Source organism: Gymnoscopelus braueri (assembly GCF_963280865.1).
Source record: "Gymnoscopelus braueri genome assembly, chromosome: 15".
In the NCBI taxonomy this organism is placed as follows: Eukaryota; Metazoa; Chordata; class Actinopteri; order Myctophiformes; family Myctophidae; genus Gymnoscopelus; species Gymnoscopelus braueri.
The window spans coordinates 43,279,845-43,293,775 of record NC_137620.1 but is presented as its reverse complement, the minus strand read 5'-3'; the positions used below and the strand labels follow the sequence as shown (position 1 = coordinate 43,293,775).

Here is a 13,931-nt window from a genome sequence, read left to right as displayed (position 1 = left end):
TGTTTCCTGAAATAACACACACAATGAATAATTCCATGAACACTTCAGGTCCAACTCCAGCTGAACCTGAAGTGAGGGGACAAAACAAAAGAGAATGCAGATGACAAGCAATGACACAACAGCAATAAGGCATCACTGAATTGGCCTCCAGATGTTTTTTTTATTATATCATTATGATCGGGTTCACCTAGCCTGGCATTGACAGACTGATGATGTGGATTCACTCACACGTTCCTCCACGGTATCAGTCTGGACTTCGGCCCATAGGCAGAGAGTATGAGAAATCAGAAAATGAGCGGGCCAATCAGGGGGCTGCTTTTCACTGTTGTACGGACAGCAGTTGAAACGCAGTCACTGATTGGCCCGGTCATGTCTTGGTAATCCTGAGTGTTAAACTCTTAACGCTCTTCCCTGAATCCATGAGAGAAACTAAATGAAAATTCAGGTCGAGTGTCAGGCTACTCAATACCATGTGTGCCCACTGGAAGAAGTGGAGCGAAAGTGGTCTGTGTGGAACTAGTGAGAAAGTCGAGATACTTCACTAAAATACACATTTTCTACCAGAACTGCCCCCCTTCTCCTTCATGCCGTTCCCGCCTCCAAATAAATACCCCCGATTATCTGGTAACCCTGTGTCACCACCACCAGGCTTTTCCACACGGATGGGAAATGATGGTGTAGTGTGAGAGTCCAGCTGTACAACGTTCAACCACAAGCTGAACCTGTTTGTGCTACACATTCACTGTCTCTTTAAAACCACTGCCTCCTGCAAACATCCAGGAAGTCCCTCCCTTTGCCTCATAGATGTCTTTGCCTCTCCTAGTTTTCTACAGAGGAAACGAAACCCAGTCTCTCTTCAGAGTAAACCAAAGTGTTGTGTTTTTTCTCAGTGTGAGTGTGGTTGTCAGTCAAATGGCACAACAGCAGCAGCAACAACAGACATGTGAGCTGGACCAGGACCAGTTCTGCTGTTGTTCTGTCTGTCTGGACCTTCTAAAGGAACCAGTGACTCTACAGTGTGGACACAGTTACTGTAGAAGCTGTATTGAGGGTTACTGGGACCAGTATGAGGAGACTGGAGTCTACAGCTGTCCCCAGTGCAGAGAGAGCTTCAGTCCCAGACCTGTTCTGAGGAAGAACACCTTGCTGGCTGAGGTGAGATGACCTTACAAGTTACAACCACACATTAAACTACACGTTCTGTTACACTTGTTGCCTATGTTGATAGATGGTAGTTATGCTATATGTTGGCTACTTACTACACATTATGTTATGTATGTTGATAATGTCCAACATAATTATAATAATAGATAATAGATAATAGATTAATAATAGATAATAGATTTTCCCTTCTAGATAAAGCATGTGTAAGAATGATGTGTACAGTATACTACACCATCATGATCAATCAATCCATTGTGTTCCGCTCATTACATTTCTTTAATAAGCCTGCTGCAGACAATCATTATACAGTATGCCCTGTTATCTTGTTGATATTACTACAGAGCCCTCTGTCAGTCAGTGTAGATTGGTTATACTTAATGTAGTGGTTCTCAAACTGTGGAACTGGATCCCCAGGAGGTCCCCAAATGATGATATTATGTTTAATGTGCAGCATTGTTTTCTCACTCAACAGTAAACAAACCAACATACAATACAGTATGTATAGTGTATATAGGGTATCTGTCCATTTTTAAAGTGAGAATTTAAGGACTTTAAAGACCTTTTAAATACCTCTAAAATGATAATTAAAACATAGCAATACTGTGTCAAAAGCTATCAACAAACTATACTGTATAAAATGGTCAGCAGCGGCAGCTCCTCCAGTCTCCGGGCCCCAGACTCGGAGCGCCAGCCCCAGGACGGGAGGTCCCCCAGGGGCTCCACGCTGAGCTTCTCCCTGGTGGGCGGCGGGGGCTGCTCCGCCGCCGAGAACAGCATCTGGATCAGGCAGGCGGCGCCCCAGGAGGAGGAGGAGAGCAAGCCCTCCTCCTCCGCCATCACCAACTTCTGGGACTTTTTCACCGGGAAGGGCTTGTCCGGGTCCGAGACCATCGTATGATGGAGAGGGAGAGGATGAAGGAAGAGACAGAAAGAGGGAGAGGCGGAGAGAGAGAGAAAGAGCGAGCGGGGGTGAGAGAGAGTGCGTGCGTGTGTGTGTGTGTGTGTGTGTGTGTGTGTGCACGTGCGTGCGTGTGTGCGTGCGTTGACTTGTGAAAATTAAATTGGGAACTGAGTGAAGTTTCTCTTCACATATAATCTATAAGTGAAGAGAAAGACGAAAAGGAAGGAGAAGGAAAAGTCTAACATTTGCCCTCAGAAACATTATATTAACCACATGAACCCTAGCGTCCCTTTTATGGGCATGTCGTAAATAGCCGATCTACAAGTTCACAGCGTGTCTGTAGAATAATCTATTATTATGATGTAACGGTGGCGTTTGTATTGACATGTTACCTGCACATGTGGCCTTCTAGCGCCTTCCTGTATCTTATTTTCAGAAGGATATTTAGTCATAATAATAAGTACAAATATATACAATTCTAAAAACTACAGCTCTGACCTACAGTGTTGAAATCAGGGGACTTTGCACATGTCACATGAGAGTCACATGAGAGTGTTGAGAGGGTTGATTGATTAGGTCAGATAAGGAGCTGGGGTACAGTGGCCATTGTTATAGAATAGTGCTAAAGCCTGTGTTTCCACATTTAAGACAATACACAAGTCACATGATTAATCAACGGAAGGTTTCACCCACATGGGTAGACCAACCCATATAAATATAGTGGATGCTTGCTGAACAGGAGTGTGTTCTGCATGCATCAGTGTTACTTGTGACCAGGGTGTTATTGCTGTGTTTGTCATTTTCCATTATGACCGCCGAGGGACTGACGGTAAGAATTGAGAGCGTGTTTACACGGCGATACATTTATATATTTCTGATATGTTTTATAGTTGTGTGTATATCTCATGTAATTTGTGTTGTTGTTTGTGTTACCTCTTCTCTTTACTTCCAGGGTGTGATGAAGCTGAGCAGTACAGGAGGTCAGCAGTCTTCTGCCTCTGCTGCTCTGCTGTACGCCGGTCCAGCAGACGTGGCCTGTGATTTCTGCACCGGAGAATTTTTCAGACCTCACAAAGCGCTCATGTCTTGTCTGGTGTGTCTGGTATCTTGTTGTGAGACTCACCTCCAGCCTCACTACAATGTTCCTGTGTTGAAGAGGCACAAGCTGGTCCCAGCCACCAACAAACTGCAGGAGAAGATGTGCTCGGCAGACGTGGCCTGTGATTTCTGCACCGGAGCCAGACCTCAAAAAGCTCTCATGTCTTGTCTGGTGTGTCTGGTCTCTTACTGTGAGACTCACCTCCAGCCTCACTACAATGTTCCTGTGTTGAAGAAGCACAAGCTGGTCCCAGCCACCAACAAACTGCAGGAGAAGATGTGCTCCAGTCATGGCAAGTTGATGGAGGTGTTCTGTCGCAAAGACCGCCAGTATATCTGCTATCTGTGCCTCATGGATGAACATAAGGGCCATGACACGGTGTCAGCTGATGCAGAGAAGGCCGAGAAACAGGTAGAACCACCATCACTCTTAAGACAAATCATAAGATAGAGCATGTTTTCAAGCAGAACTAAATGACCATGTCAGAGACATAAAAAGCACAAATCAGGGTGTAATAAAAAGTATTAAAGGATGAAGTAAACTCATTTTGGACCCAATGAAAAACAGAGGCGATTTATAACTTTTCATGAATGGTATTTAATGTCCATTAATCTTGCCCCTGCAAAAGTGTATTTTGAGGAAGTTACAAAGTTGATTTAAGATGATTGGATCCAAACTAAACTGTTTCAAATCTCACTAGTTTTTACCCTGTATCCTATATGAGTTATCTTTCTCCTGTTTGGATAGAATCAGTGGTGGAAAAAGTAATCAAATGTTTTACTTAAATCTACAAAGTGACTAGTAACTAAAGTTTTCACATAATTGTAGTGGAGTAAAAGTACAATATTTGCCTCTGAGATGTAGTGGATTAGAAGTAAAAGTACTGAAAACTGGAAATACTCAAATAAAGTAAAAACATCTCAAAATTGTACTTAAGTACAGTACTTGAGTAAATGTACTTAGTTACTTTACACCACTGGATAGAAGTGGTATCCCGACTTGAAAATGTGCTTTGTTTACAAGCCAAACTGTCTCTTCCTGTTTCTTGCAGAAACAGCTGGTGACAATTCAGGAGGAAGTCCAGCAGAAGATCCAGGAGAAAAAGAAGGAGCTGAAAGACCTGAGACAGGTCATGGAGGCCCTGAACGTGAGCTTATATTATGATAATAGTTCTTGTTCTTGTGTTAACTGTGATGCTATATGGATGAGACAGTGCCTTGTGTCATCAGAAGCACTAAAGCAGTGGTTCTAAAACCTTTTCATGTCAAGGACCCCCAATTAATATGTATTTGGCTGTGGACCCCCATTTGAAAATACTTGTGTGCCAGCAACCCACATATAATATTTGTGAGACTGTGTAGGCGTTTTCCATGCGGCAACATCTCAAACAGTCTGTGGTTGGGATGGTTTTGATCTTTGATGATTTGAAAATAGCATATCTGTCTATAGATCTGCTATTTTCAAAAGAAATGTGAACAACATTATGGATTGTTTTTGAAACATTTTAACAACACACTCTGCGTGTGTGTGTGTGTGTGTGTGTGTGTGTGTGTGTGTGTGTGTGTGTGTGTGTGTGTGTGTGTGTGTGTGTGTGTGTGTGTGCGTGCACTGGTTGAACAACAGGGACATCAGCTCACCTCCCCGAATTGTGATCTCTTGGTTTAATGTTCTTCCATCCCTGTCTATACTGGTTTACTTGTCTCTCTCCAGAGTTTCCAGTCTCTCTACAGTTCCAGTGGTCTGAGAGACCAACTAGACAACATCCTGAAGACAACTTGGCCAGAGATATCAAAGAGAGGTGAGATTTAAATGTTTTTCTTGTTTTTCTAACCAGCCATCATAGTAAACATGGATTGATGAAGTCAGAAGGCAACTGGAGATATTTGAACTGGAGCAGACTGATGGTACACAGGTTGGCTCTCTGTCAGATTTGACAGAAACATTGAAGAATCTAAGCAAGAATATTTCTCAAAGGAGAGGTTAGGGTTAGATTTAAATGTCTTTATTGTGTTTTAACCGGCCCCTATACTCTACAGTACATTTCTAAGTGTTGAAACAGTTAGTACAGGTGGAAGTATGTCTGGGAAGGCTACTAAAGCCTGTAGTATGGGAGGCAAAAGTGTGCAAAATGTCAATTCTCCTAAGATTTTTTTGTAATGAGCAGATCTACAAGCTCACAACGTGTTGTGATTCGTTCGATGTGTTGTGAACTTGTAGAACGGCTATTTTCAAATAGCTGATGTATATAGGATTTTGGTTGGTTTAACTAATTTTAAGGCTATATTAACACATTTAGCTGGGGATCCCCTGGAACCCCTTGGGGAACCACTGCACTAAAGTACCCAGAATGACAGTAAAGAACAGTGACAGTAAAGAATCCAGGCCACCAATTCTTATGTTGTGACTGAATTATTCCCCACAAAGTTCTACAGAAACATGACAACTAAGAACCAAGAGTTTCTGTCTTTCTTTCTTTCTTTTTTTCTTTCTTTCTTTCTTTCTTTCTTTCTTTCTTTCTTTCTTTCTTTCTTTCTTTCTTTCTTTCTTTCTTTCTTTCTTTCTTCAAATATTGATTGGATGAAATTTGTAACCCACCTGAAAATGTATTTTCTGTTTTACTGAAGAGCTGGAGAGACAGCTGTTACTGAACAAACACTATATAATAGCAATTACTATCAAGCTATAATAGCTTGAACTTTTTGACAAAACCCTTGGAACTTCAGTTTAATCCATTCTTCAGTATGATGTCTGTCATATATGCTATATATGTGATTGTGCTTTTAAGAGAGCTTCGTTACGACACTGCCATAAAGCAGGTCTGTTGTTGTCTTTTACGTCAGCCGTATGTTGTGACCTCCTGTGGGCTCACGCTGTATGTTTTACATGCCCGAAGTCAGCAGTAAAGTCTATTGGATTTGACCCTTTGTGTGGACATAGAAATCATTTACAATGTCATGATGACCTTTACTGTTTTCTTGTGTCTCCAGTTGATGTTTTCCACCCAGCGGAGCCTCAGACCAGAAAGGACTTTTTACAATGTGAGTCCATGTTGATGCAGGTTCTGAACGTTGACGTTTCATTCTGATATGTTGTTATTTAAAGCTCTAATGAGTTTGATCTGAGAGACTAACTCTAAACACAATAAGGTTCATGAGGTTTGATTTTTCTTTTGTCATGTGTTCTCACAGATTCCTCTCCTCTGTCTCTGGACATGAACACAATACACAAAAATCTCTCCCTGTCAGAGGAGAAGAGGAAGGTGACTTTTACACTACATCCACGACCTTACCCTCATCATGCAAAGAGATTTACTATGTACTATCAGGTGTTGTGTACAGAGGGTCTGTCTGAACGTTGTTACTGGGAAGTAGAGTGGAGTGGTGATGGGGTTCGTATAGCAATCTGTTATAAAGACATCAGCAGACAAACATGGTTTGGAGACAATGATAAATCCTGGTGTTTACAGTGCATTGATAAAAACTACAGTTTCATACACAACAGTGTTGAGACTAAAGTGTCAGGGCCTCTCTCCTACAGAGTGGGGGTGTACCTGGACCACAAGGCAGGTACTCTGTCCTTCTACAGTGTTTCTGACATAATGACCCTCCTACACACAGTTCGAACCACGTTCACACAACCTCTCTATCCAGGGATAATGCTTTGGTACTATGGAGATACAGCAGAGCTGTGTAAGACATGGTAGACATGTTAAGAATACTGATGATGATATTCAGTTGAAAACTTTGTTTTCTTCATTTGATTATAGATTTTCCCTTCTAGATAAAGCATGTGTAAGAATGATGTGATCAATCAATCCATTGTGTTCCCCTCATTGCATTTCTTTAATAAGCCTGCTGCAGACAATCATTATACAGTATGCCCTGTTATCTTGTTGATATTACTACAGGGCCCTCTGTCAGTCTGTGTAGATTGGTTATACTAAATGTAGTGGTTTTCAAACTGTGGGTCTGGACCCCCAGGGGGTCCCCAAATGATGATGATATGCTTAATGTGCAACATTGTTTTCTCACTCAACAATAAACAAACCAACATACAGTATGTATAGTGTATACAGGGTATCTGCACATTTCTAAAGTGACAATTTAAAGGAGCACTTCACCCCTGGAAGAAGTTTTCGGTCTTTTAATGAAGTTTAGGAGTCAAGAAACAAGATCCTGGGTTTTTTTTGTGAATAATCTGTGTTTTTAGATATCTAGTAATCTTCGCAATATTCGTGACGTTATTTGCATCATGAGAGATTGGTCTCATTCCTTTCCGCACTACATGTCTCGGCGTGTCTCAGTCAGACCATCTCAAAAGACAGCCCCAATGGGGTGTCCGTAACACTTTGTTCAACCTTCTTTCGCCACTCGGCCACTCCCATTATATGCGGCCAGCGGCCCTTGCAGAGTGAGGCATTACTTTACCTGAGTTATCTTCTGATAGTTGTACTTGAATGTTGACATGAAATAATAATCCTGTGTAGTGTTTCATAAGCGCAAGCTTGAAAAAAAAAATACAGCGTGGAGTAGCAGCGCTGGTAAACAAACACCGTCACGAAAGGCTAGGATCATAATACCAAGGATGTGACAGTGATGTCAATACTATGCGACACGGAAGTGAAACTGCATGAAGATACTTATATGTCCCAGTGATATGACATCACTAACGAATCCTTGGACATAATATGTAACTAGATGAACGTTTGCGAGGACAGCCAGTGTTGCCAGATATTGTGAGAGAAATAAGCAGCCAGGTCTATGAAAACAAGCCCAAAAGAAAAATAACTATGCCAAGAGCACTTTACCTAGACATGGGATATTATATATTTGAAAATTGCTGATCTACAAGCTCACAACGCTTCGCAACCCATTGTGAGCTTGTAGATCTGCTATTTACAAAAAGATCTTGAGGGGGAAAAAGTCCAAAATGTGGATTTTTTGCAAAATATTTTTATTTGCTTTTCAAAATGTGGAATATTTTTGACACATATTTGTTAGGGGCTCCCTGCCACAAATTATAATTTCAGATGGGGGTCTGTGGAAAAATACATGAACATGTTTGAGAACCACTGGTTTAAACAGCAATCAAAACATTTGGAAACAAGCCCAAATATCAACTACATTTTAGAAAGAAGCCGCTTATAATAAGCAGACATGGCGACACTGGCATGCTGTTTGGATGTTATTGTTGGAGATCACACCCACATGGAACCTCCCCTGCCACAAGGCACCAAAGCATTCTGGGAGTTGAAGTTATAGGCAGTGATACCTGTGGTCCCCCCTGTGGTCCCCCCTGTGGTCACCCCTGGAACTTCTTCCAGGGGTGAAGTGCTCCTTTAATTTAAGGACTTTTAAGACCTATTGAATACCTCTAAAACATGGCATTACTGCGTTAAAAGTAATCAACAAACTATACTATAAAAACTGGTCAAACATTGGCCAAATATTACTTAGAGACAGAAAAAGTGAAAATAAATGATCTACATGCTCTTGCAACGCGAGGCTTTGTGAGCTTATAGATCTGCTATTTTCACAATATCAATGGAGTTACACTAAATGTAATGCTTCCACCTGCAATTCCAAGTGCTTGTCAGGGTGGGTGGTCCTCTGTTCAAATATGATTATTTTCAGGGGTCTCCAGTTCAATTATGATTTTTGGTGGGTCCCCAGTTCAAATATTATTTTGGGGGGTCCCCAGTTCAAATATTATTTTGGGGGGTCCCCAGTTCAAATATAATTTTGGGGGGTCCCCAGTTCAAATAGGATTATTCTGGGAGGTCTCTGCCTGAAAAGTGTGAGAACCACTGGTGTAAGGTCTTACTCCTCAATGTGTCAATAGGGTATGTTGTGTCAACGGTTAATCAATTTAATCATTTATAAAAATGTGTGTAAAAGTCAAACTTGTGTCTATGCTACATTGCTCCCTGCACAATGATAATAATTAAATATTATACATAGTGTAAATATAATGCTGAGTTTTCTTTTATCCACTTTCTATGTTTTACTAATTGTACACTTAAACAATGTTGCCTGTAATCTTCAATACATGTTCTATATACATGTAATTACTTTCCATCAGAGGCTTCCACACATAGATTCATAATGAATGACATCATTGACAAGACATATCATGGGTTAATAACTCATTAACTTTGGATTACAACCGGACTTTGTATCATTTATTACTTATTTTCCCGTTGCACAATGATGAATGAACTGTCTCTTTTCTTCTGTCAGTTTATTAGAACTTCTTCAGCAAAATAGAAGACGTTTTCAAGTTCACATCACTTCCTCAATAGTACAATAGACCATTGGTGTAAAGTAACTAAGTACATGTACTCAATTACTGTACTTAAGTACAATTCAGAGGTATAATTTACTCTACAGAAAATGTAAAAAATGCACGAGTACAGTCAAACACTTTGTCTAAAAGGATAACACCACAAAAGTCCTTGCGGTCTTGTTTCCATTGGGGTCCTAGGTACTGGGGGCATTGACCCTTTGACTATCTTAAAACTACATCCCATCACTCAAATACCCCTTAACTGCCTCTGAGATGTAGTGGAGAATTAATAGTCACTAAGTCAGTCAATAGGCTGTTGTTTATCTATAACCCCCCAGTCGTTCTCAACCTGTTCAGGCCGTGACCCCGAAAAATAATCATAATTGAACTGGTAACAGACTGTACAATGAAAGATTGTAGGCCTTTAAATTGGTTAATTTAGCAAAGCGTTAAAACTGCACATTACAAAATACGGTAGCTGATCTGCAGTGAAGCTATTTTCGCTATTTTAAAATGGTTTTCAAAATAAAAAATAAGATAAGTCATAAGACGTCGTGCAAAATAGGGAATATGTTTGATGAAGTGAGTGATACAGACAGCACAGCTGTAAAAAAAATAATAACAATAAGATAGGGGCGTCCGCTGGCCTGGCGGTCCAGGCGCATACCACTTATGCTGATGGTCCAGCTTGACAGCGTGTGGCGGGTTCGACTCCTGGTCCTGACGACCTTTGCTGTATGTCATCCCCCCATCTCTCTCCCCATTTCCTGTCAGCCTACTATACTATCAATAAAGGCAGAAAAAGCCCCCAAAAATATCTTACTTGACCCTATTATAAATTAGTCTATCGTGTCTATCAAATTCATGCAGTTTTAACATAATTCACCACTATGTGTTTCACGTTTCAATTCAAAAATCCAATGTGTGGCCCTTCACTCACTTTATCAAAGTCAGCTTGGCCCCCTATAGAAAAAATGTTTGCACCCCTGTTTTTTATGTCCAGTGAAGTCAAGACCTACAAAACCAAAACATCTGGGGAAGAAATTATTGTTTTTCTAAAAACATCATTCAATCATAATATCTCAGAATGTGACATATTATGCATGCACAGTAGACTAATGATTATATTTCAGAAACTGATTCCCTGGGAAATACATATTTCAAAATGATGGCAGACGCTTACCATGTTTATTAACCACTTAAACCCCATATGGGTAACCAGAGTCCCTCAGGGCTCAATACTAGTGTCTTTTCTGTTTTGGGTTATCGTGGGGAAAGCTTTCGCTGAAAATAGCCGATCGAAAAGCTCACAACGCGTCGCAACGCGACTCGTTGTGAGCTTGTCGATCGGCTATTTTCTGTGACCACAATACGGATACTGGGGTTTTTAAGTGGTTAAAAATAATATTGAATATAGAAGTCCTAAGTACATTGGCTGTATCATTTTGTTTTGTTAATTTAGTCACAAGCTCTCTTTAATGCTTTTCATCAGTTAAACATTTATGAAAATCACAGACAGACTTAAAGGGCCACTTCCCTGATTTTGAACCCAAATCCTGTTTTCATGAAGTCGAGGACAAAATAAAGATGATTTGGCAGTGCTTCTATTTTTGTATTTTGAATTTGGAACGTTTACTCTGTGACATCACAGGGTGAACCTCAGTTCCTCCTATAGACTACTTGGACTACAGTGTTTCCTGTATACTCTACCTCATGTGTGTACGCTCCGTTCTGCTGTCCCTATTTTGGCCATGTCATTAAACTAAAATATGATTTATTTTTTGCTATGTTTAACAAAATGTGTTATTTTCACTACTTTTGTGCAACAGTGTCACACCACGAAGTAGGGCATTATTTTAAGAAAAAAAATCATATAAAGTGGAAATATGGAGATAAAGGTTTTCTGCATAACAGCGACAATACAGTATTTTTGATAGTTTGAATGTGAGCTTTAACAAGCCTAAGTTTATCCAATAAAACATTAATATAATAAGCTGTACTTTTCATGTCATAGTCCTTTTCAAGAGCAGTGGACCTTAACCAAGAGATTAATGAAACACTACTCTGTTGGGTTGATAGTGTCCTCAAACTAAATATTGTACATACAACATTATTATGCCTTTAGGGCGCGCTCCCACCAAGAGTTGGCTGGCCGCTGTTAAACGCAGGTTGTGCGCGGCCACAGTTTTTTTGCAGCCAGCGGATTCTAAAAAAAGGGAGTGTCGCGTCTGTCACTCACTTTCAGGAGCCTCCCCGTAGCCCGCACCGCCTGTGCCTGCTGCCTTGAGCACCATGTTGCTTCCTGAGTCTTGAGACGGTCCGCCTTCGACTCACCCGATTGGACAGAGGGAGAAAATCAGCGCCTGCCTCCAGCAGTTTTATGCTTAGTCGCGGAGAGCAGATAAACGCAAGGTCTGCACGACAAGCGGAAAAATCTGCTCTTGCGTGAATCAACGCATTTGCATTGACAATGCATTGGCAGATTCTGCAAACAGCGGCCAGCCAACTCTTGGTGGGGGCGCGCCCTTAGGGCGCTTTCCCACCGCACTTTTATTTTACCTCTGGGGCAGAATCTGCCAATGCTTTGTCAATGTAAATGCGTGGATTCACGCAAGAGCGGATCTTTCCGCCTGTCGCGCAGACCTTGCGTTTATCTGCTCTACACGACTTCTCTATTTGAAGCAGAAAACTGCTGGAGGCAGGAGCTGATTTCCCCCCTCTGTCCAATCGGGTGAGTGGAAGGCGGACCGTCCCAAGACTCAGGAAGCACCATGGTGCTCAAGGCAGCAGGCGGTGCGGGCTACGGGGGGGTCCTGAAAGTGAGTGACAGGCGCGTCACTCCCGTTTTTTAGAATCCGCTGGCTGCAAAAAACTGTGGCCGCGCACAACCTGCGTTTAACGCTAGCCGACCATGTTTTGGTGGGAGCGCGCCCTTACTCTGATATTTGCTCAAGAAAAAAATAGTTTCATTTGTTTTGACAGCAAAATCCTGCATGACTATAAGCAAACAAATGGTGAACGCTGCCCCCTTGTGTCCAAAGTGAAACATAACCTGAAACAGGATCTCATATAATGTAACTTTGTATTCACAGTATTGTTTGTTTTTGTTTTGTTTTTAGAATTCCACAAGTTTAACAAATACGTACATTCAATTCTCACTGGAAAAGATTGACACAGTGAGGCTTGGAAAGGGAAATCTAGTGATTATTATGAGGTCCTATTCAGAGGTCTGAGAGTGTTTTTAATGAATGGTTCCTTGTTTTCCTTCCAGAATACAGTAGCCTGCTTGCATAGTGCCTGTTGCTTTGCTGTGAAAGAACATGAGGTGTTGACCGTTCCGTTGTTGAACAGAGATTACTATATTCCATTTCCCCTTTTAATGCTGACCTTTTCTTAATCATAAGTTGTCTGTCTGTCAGTCTACCTTCTAGTGTATTTTAATTACAATACAAGGTTATAGGCCTATAATTTGGTCTCTACACCTATATGCTTTTCTATTCCATGTAAACCAACAGCCAATGCCTAAAAGTGTGTATAATTTGAAACTTGTGTGTTCTGAGCTTTTTCATCTGGACCGTGTACATAACACAGCTATGAATTACAGTAGGAGAGGTTTTATAGCACACAATGTCATAGATGTTTTTTTTTTACAGTGAAGTCAAGACCTAAATAACCAAATAAATCTGGGGGAAAACACATTTTGTCCATCATTCAACCATAATGTCTCAGAATGTGACTTTATGTATGTGAATTAGACTAATGATTATATTTCAAGAACTGATTCCTGGGGAAAAATGTTGTGCAAAGTACAACGATTACATTAACAGTATCAATTATAGGCTACACTTGATAGGATGAAATGCAAGTCAGAAGCAAATTTGAGCTAGATCCAGTTTGTTTCTAATGACAAGTGTACTGAACGCTAGGTTACATGTTCATGTGTGTCCATGAGATCACGTGTCCCCTGACAGTTAAAGCTGTTAAACCAAAGGTCCAGTCGACTGTACCACTGTCCTGTCCACTGAGGTCACAATACTGAATGGAATTCATTCATCATTCAATTTGACAATGCTGCTGGCATTTCTCTCACTTAATCTGTAGGAACTTAATCTTGTTTCCTGAAATAACACACAATGAATAATTCCATAAACACTTCAGGTCCAACTCCAGCTACTAAAATACAAATTTTCTGGCATACTCTACCCCAAATAAATACCCCTGAATATCTTGTAACCTTGTGTGGAAATGATGATTGATGGTGTAGTGTGAGAGTCCAGCTGTACAACGTTCAACCACAAGCTGAACCTGTTTGTGCTACACATTAACTGTCTCTTTAAAACCACTGCCTCCTGCAAACATCCAGGAAGTCCCTCCCTTTGTCTCTCCCACTTTCCTTCACAAGAAACGAAACTCAGAGCTGTTATGTGTTTTCTCTCCCAGTCTCTCTTCAGAGTAAACCAAAGTGTTGTGTGTTTTCTCTTC

At 41.0% G+C, this 13,931-nt stretch overlaps 1 long non-coding RNA gene across 1 annotated transcript; it reads left to right on the top strand.

The window, feature by feature from the left end:
- The first annotated feature begins 4,904 nt into the window (after nt 1–4,904).
- LOC308101755 lies at nt 4,905–6,495 on the top strand. Its single transcript, XR_013934556.1, has 3 exons — nt 4,905–4,962; nt 6,152–6,202; nt 6,353–6,495. It is a non-coding gene; the product is annotated as an uncharacterized lncRNA (long non-coding RNA).
- The last annotated feature ends 7,436 nt before the right edge of the window (nt 6,496–13,931 follow it).